Source organism: Nicotiana tomentosiformis, chromosome 4 (genome assembly GCF_000390325.3).
Source record: "Nicotiana tomentosiformis chromosome 4, ASM39032v3, whole genome shotgun sequence".
In the NCBI taxonomy this organism is placed as follows: Eukaryota; Viridiplantae; Streptophyta; class Magnoliopsida; order Solanales; family Solanaceae; genus Nicotiana; species Nicotiana tomentosiformis.
In genome coordinates, this window is record NC_090815.1 from 11,454,558 (window position 1) to 11,461,994 (window position 7,437).

Here is a 7,437-nt window from a genome sequence, read left to right on the forward strand (position 1 = left end):
TAGCTAAATATGCACTCTCTCCCGAGTAATACATACTAAATAGGCACAGCTAATTGAGGGCCCTTCAATCAACCACAAGAATAATATAGTTGAACAAATAGAGAAAATACTACGGCAAATCTATATTAACATAACAAGAAAATCATCCTTCAATAGGTTCCATCAATACCCTAGATTAGGAAGTTAGCTACTCATACTCATAGTAACAATATCCCAAAGATTTTGCATAATTAAAATACAGAGTAAAGATGAAAAGATGTAGAAATGATAATTCTAACTCCCAAGAGGTGATTCCACTAGCTCTCCTTGCCTCTATCTTCCCAAAAACGTGGCTGCTGAAAAAACCCTGCTCCAAGTGGTGTTTTTAGGTATATTTATATGTATAGAAGAAACCCTAAACGTGTGGGCCGAGTCTTAGTCAAACCCGGAACGAATTAAGTCTTCAAAAGTCGGATTGGACTTGGCCTCAGGCCTGGCGTCGCTAGCCTAACGCCTGAAATTTGGCTGGCCTCGCCAGGCTAAAGCCTGGTCCAGCCTGGCCTTAGGCTGGCCTCGCCAGTCTAAAGCCTGGTCCAGCCTGGCCTTAGGTTGGCCTCCCCAGGCTAAAGCCTGGTCCAGCCTGGCCTTTGACTGGCCTCGCCAAGTGTCTCCTTTTCACTGTTCTCGAGCACACTTTCAACGTTTAAGTATCCATTTTGCTCTACTTTCATCTCCAATTCACCTACACATAAAATAGACTCCATTATGCACAAATAAAGTGTAATTTATCATTAAAGTATGTAAAATGCAAGGCACATAATGTACGAAACTATAAAATTATAGCCACATATCAATACCCCACACTTAAACATTGCTAGTCCTCGAGCAATCAAACTACACTTATTGATACGGCCTTTTTAAGAAATTCTCCTAACTCATTACACCAAGAATTTTTAAAATAGTTTAAGCACACAAGTGTGACATCCTCGCCTCAAGATTCGACTCACAAATACCATGCCTTATTCACAATTCACTTACTTACTCCGACATGGATGTCAATAACATTACCTTTTCTTTATGAATCATGTGCCCTCACCCAATCAAAGAGATTAGTTCCACACACAATAAATTTTAAGACCGTAGGAACTCAATATAGGAAGAATTCACTCGCTCTCAGAAATAATATTTATATGCTACAAAAGATGCACCATAGGCTTGCCCGTAGTATAATACTCTACTAATCGAGTTCATTCAGTCTAAGATCAAGTAGGACTTTCATTGGTTGTAATGTAGGCTGCGGGTCGGGTAGGATACATTTGGATATGAGTGACTACACCTCCCTTAAGCACTTTAATACATATACTTTAACACGCATCCCATACTTATGTCAAACCATAACTCCACCTTCACCTCAATATATATTAACTCCATATTTCTTTAAGCACAATTACATCAAGAGTCACCACTATCAAGGGATATTTTTCACAGCAATACAACTAATTTTTCGTTTCTTTTTTTTTTTTTTTCAATTCAAGTGGCTCTTACTTTTTCAAAACAATGCACCTTTCTCCTTATTTCATTAGTTCCACGCCAAAGCCGAACCAACCACCCCACACTTTAACTTTTACAAAGTTCATAACAATTAAAGTGCTCATGAGAGGTGAAAAGGTTCAAATATATGGTCGATTAAAATAAAGGGGTACGACTTGTAATGTGGTTACCAAAGAAACAAGATTATAGGCTCAACGGGGTTAACTACGGTACATAACATTTAGGTGGGTAAACTTTATATATGTGGCTTAACAAAGAAACGCCTATAGCACTTTCTAGACTGAATAATACTACTATTTCGCTTTGCAAACACACGGGGCAAGTTCTAGACATCAAATGTAATGCATATAATACATACAAAACCTCACACATACATGGCACATAACTCACTCAGGATTGGTATCATCGCGACATTCCAGTCAAAGCAGTTAAGCAAATTAGGAATCTACGATTTAAGGTACTTATGCGAGAGTCAAAACCCGAGCCTAAGCGTCACAACCATAGTACTAACTATTCTCAAGGCATAACAAAGCTAAGAGATATTGTTTCAATTCAATTCATGGCACAATGGTTCCTATTCCTAAAAACAAATAAAACTAACTACACTCGGTTCAAACAAAACCCTTGAAAAAGAACCGCGGTACAAAGAAAAATCAAGGGGAAATTGCTACACTACCTAACAAAAGAAAATCTTTTTGTCTTTTTTCTTTTGACTTAAATCCATCAAGAAAATTGTCTAATAGATCCATCGTCAGGAAAAGTCCAATCTTTTCTATTTTTGTTCTCTAAAAAAAAATTTAATTAAACTAACATAATTAAAATAGTATAGAAAGTCACCTAGACAATCTCCTCACCCCACACTTAAAATTGTGCATTGTCCCCAATGCACACCATAACTAATAAGAGGGTAAAAGAGACTCCCTGGTAGGCCAAAGGCCGAAGCACTAGCAACTCATGGGGTACTCAGACTTCTCTCAGGCTTGGTCATTCGTGCGGGTACTTCACACTTAGTTCAAACTATCTGGTTTGCTATTGAATCCTTCCAATAGTTTTGCTTTCCATGCTCCTAGAAAAGTAAAAATTGACACTACAAAAATAATAATAAAATAAAAAATAAAATAAAGCAGTAAAGTTGGGTTTTCTCCCAACAAGCGCTTGATTTAACGTCGCGGCACGACACGAATCACTTTCTGCCTCCACTTTGAACTTATGAATTGGACCCCAAATTTTGATTCTGCTCTATGATCATGCTGTTGGGGTGGTGGAATGAATCTGACTGGCCCAATAAAATAATGTAGTATTCTGCACTTCTTGGCCTTTAGATGAGATGTGTATTCCCGACTTTCTCGCAAGAAATATTTCAGAATGTAGGCGCCTTGTTCCTCATTCCTTGACTACTCAAGTGGCTCAAATGACTCTATTTCTATATCATCATCCAAACACAATGTGAAAAAATACTTGGAGTGTGGACCAATGCGTTCAACTACATAAATATTGGGACTGTCTATATCCTCAACACTAATGACACTAGAGTTAACTAAATATGTATCATCAATGTCCTTGCTTGACTCTAGTATCTCTTCTACAACATCGACATCATCAAATTCTAGTTGGTTGGTTTGGTCAAATTCTACTCTCAACTCCTCCATTATAATGGCAATTTCTGCAGCCCATTCATGCTCTTCTTGGCTATTATCCACAATGTAAGCTTGTTGCACTTTACAAGATTCAATTAGTTTATTAGCTTGAACCTCCAAGTTGTGAATAGTTGTCTCTTGCCTTTGTATCTGCAGTAATTTCTCATCATATTATTCCATGAGGCCCTTTAACATATCTTTGATCTCCTTCAGGTCAGCTTCCCAAGATTCTTTGTTCTTATTCACTTCACATGAAAATGTAGAACCATCAAAGTAAGGGGTTGGGGGAGGATAAAATATATAAGTACAACCATGAAAGTGACCATCTTGACCACCACACATATCACACACATTCCACACATAAGATTGAGTTGGTGCACATAACTCGCTCTCAGAAATATTTTAATAATTTTGCCAAGGGTGGTTTCCTCCACAATATGCATAAGGAGGATCAAAAGTAGAATTACCAACATCAAAACTGTCATAATTCCAAGATGTCATGTTTCTAAAATCAACAAGTAAAACAAAAATAACAAAAATCAAATACAAGAAAATAAAATAAAAGTTCAAACTTGCAACCTAGCAATATGTACACCAACATCTATACCGTTAGTTCCCCGGCAACGGTACCAAAATTTGATCACGCCCAACTATGCCTTATAAAAAGGACTAAGCGGTCGTTGCAAATATAATCCAGTTTACAAGTCCGGAGTTGAATCCCACAGAGAACTAAGGCTTAGCTACAGTTGTTTAATATCGCTAAGAAACATAAGTCCAAACAATTTTCTAATTATAAAGAGTATAATATTTATTTTTATCTAATTAACTAACAAATACTAGAAAGCAGTAAAACTATCAACTAACATAGATAAAATTATAGACAAGACTAAGGAGGTCTAGAGTTATGATTTCCCCAATTGTCGAAATTCTTTCCGCTACGTTTCCTATAAATTTGTCTAAGTCTTCTCTATCGACCATGAGCACTCTAACTGTCATAACTCTCTCCTGAGTAATTACCATAATTTACTAGGTATATTCTCCCGAATTACGCTAGCTGGCATTAAGTACAGCTCACTCAGATCGCACCAAGTTTTCGTTATCCCTAATCCCACCTTTAAACCTCCGTATTGATCCCTCATATACGTTTAGGAGTGATGTTGTTCAACAACTACCTAAATATGCACTCTCTCCCGAGTAATACATACTAAATAGGCACAGCTAATTGAGGGCCTTTCAATCAACCACAAGAATAATATAGTTGAACAAATAGAGAAAATACTACGGCAAATCTATATTAATATAACAAAAAAATCATCCTTCAATAGGTTCTATCAACACCCTAGATTAGGAAGTTAGCTACTCATACTCATAGTAACAATATCCCAAAGATTTTGCATAATTAAAATACAGAGTAAAGATGAAAAGATGTAAAAATGATAATTCTAACTCAAGAGGTGATTCCACTAGATATCCTTGCCTCTAGCTTCCCAAAAATGTGGCTGCTGAAAAAACCCTGCTCCAAGTGGTGTTTTTAGGTATATTTCCAAATAAAGCCTGGTCCAGCGTGGCCTTAGGCTGGCCTCCCCAGGCTAAAGCCTGGTCCAGCCTGGCCTTTGGCTGGCCTCGCCAGGTCTCTCCTTTTCACTGTTCTCGAGCACACTTTCAACGTTTAAGTATCCATTTTGCTTTACTTTCATCTCCAATTCACCTACACATAAAATAGACTCCATTATGCACAAATAAAGTGTAATTTATCATTAAAGCATGTAAAATGCAAGGCACATAATGTACGAAACTATGGAATTATAGCCACACATCACTAGGCTTCTTTGATTTGTATTTTCGATTTTTTTTTATGTTCAGATTTCTTTCATGATTTTTTAAATATTTTTGTTGCTATAATATTCTACCTCTGCTGTGTTTGTTAAGTCTAGTAAGTTTTCTCCTCTGTTTCTTTCTTTCTTGCGCTGTGTTCTGGATTTCACTCCTACAATTGCTTGAATGTTTTGTCGTTTTTAGGACAGCAAACTAAAGCTGGAAAAGATTTTAAAAGATCAACATATCTTTGTGATGTTGCTGACCACAATTCAGGTGAATTAGTAGTCAGATAACAATTTCAATGTTGGACTTGGGTCACCAACTCCTTATTTGGAATTGCACTTTTCTTTATGAATCCTGACAACAAAAGGATTATCAACGTTAGCAATTCTTCTTGAATTACTAATATGCAGAAGCCTTGGGTTGAATCGATTGTGAATAATTTAGCATATGGTGGACAGGTAGCTGCTCAGAGCTTCTATAGTGTAACATCTTTACATGTTAGGCGGCTGCCAAATGGTCAAATGGGAAGAGCACGGCTGCCAAATGGTCAATACACGGATTGGGGAAGAGTATTAGGCGGCTGCCAAATGGTCAATACACGAATTGGAAAAGCGGATAATCTTACGTTAATATTTACTATTAACAAATAAATTTGGTCCAAAAAATTAATCGAAGCCGTAGCCGAGCGACGATGACGGCGCGAGGCTTGCTTTCTTCTTAATTCTTTAAGAGCTACAAGAAGAGCAATTATATATATACCCACCAAAAATCTCTTCCTCTTCCAATATGGGACAATGTCTCATTGTCAAGAGAGGGAAACTTAAAATTTTACTCAAAAATTTCATTTTCCCTCCATTTCCCATTCACTCTCATTTTAAGATTATTTCATCTTAAAAATAACTTTTTGGAATTTTTCAAATTTTCAAAAATTTTCAAAATGCATTTTCAAGTGAAAATTGAAAAATTTATGAACAAACACTGATTTTGAGAAAAAAATAAAAATTCTTATGTCCAAACGGGCTCTTAGTTAAAGCACATAGTAGTTTAATGTTTTCAACATGTCTGCTTAGGATTTACTGGATATTTTGGTTATTTCAAGTTACGATTAATATTACTGCTTTATTAGCTGACTCCTTGTATATTCCTTTTTCAAAAGCGCTAAATCACCAAGTGGCTTTTGATTATCACTTGATCAACTACTAGCAGCTCAAGCAACTTCAAGGCCATTCTTATTGCGCTTTGACAAATTTGAAAATTAAGACTTCTCTTAATTATTTACAACTATGTATCAGCAAATGCTACTGGAAAGCTAGACGTTTTTGGGTAACATATGAATTACAAATAAAAGGATTAGAAAAAGTAACATTTTTTTAATAACTCTGTAGTCTTTTATTGCTCTGTTAAGTAATATTTTATTTTGGAACTTTTACTTTCTTATACTATATATGAAACTTTATTACCCTCTCTAATCATGTTTTAACTTAATTACATGGGTATATACAATTTACCAATTATATACAATTAGTATTAATGAGTATCTCTTTATATTATGAATTGAATAGAGAAATATTTATTTCTCATCGCTGCTCTCTCTCTCTCTCTCCCGGTCTCTCTTTCTCTCTCTCATTCTCTGTTCTTTCCCCAATTTTCTTCCTTCGTTTTTTTCTGCTTTTTGTCTTGTCTTTTTTTTTTTCCAGGAAATTCATCAATGAATTTTAATTGTTTCAATATAGAATTTTAACTTAGCAATTTTCTTTCATGTTGCACAATTGGTGTTCGAATTAAAATTATCAATCAATAAATCTTGAAGGTGTTTGATTCTCCATCATTGACATCTATTAAAAAATTTCAAAGATTTGAATTCGAATTTGGGTTTTCAAAATCTATTATTTGTTTGGATTGGATGTTGTTGCAAACACTTAGAAATCTTCTTTAGAGTTTATATCTCAATTTTGAGGGTGTATGGTGAAGATTAAACTTGATTTTGGCTGAATTTCAGATTGAAACTCGAAGAAAAAGAAGAAGAATATAATTATAATAATAATAATAATAATAATAATAATAATAATAATAATAATAATAATAATAATAATAATAATAATAATAATAAGAAGAAGAAGAAGAAGAAGAAGAAGAATGAAATTTGTATTTAAGTTATAAATATTTTCTTTTTACATAAAGTTGGTGATATGTATCAAAATTGTATTAAGAGAGGAAGTTTTGATTAGAATTTCAGAGAGGAAGAAGAACACACCACTTAACAAAATATATACAATCATATACAAAATACATTCAAAAAGACACATTGTATAAAATTTTTATGAAAATTATATCTAAGTTGTATGATGTTGTAGTTGTATTTAACTGTATAAAAATGATGTATGAAAGTTGTAGATAAGTTATAAATAAGTTGTATATTATATAATTTGTTGTATAAAATTTATTTTTA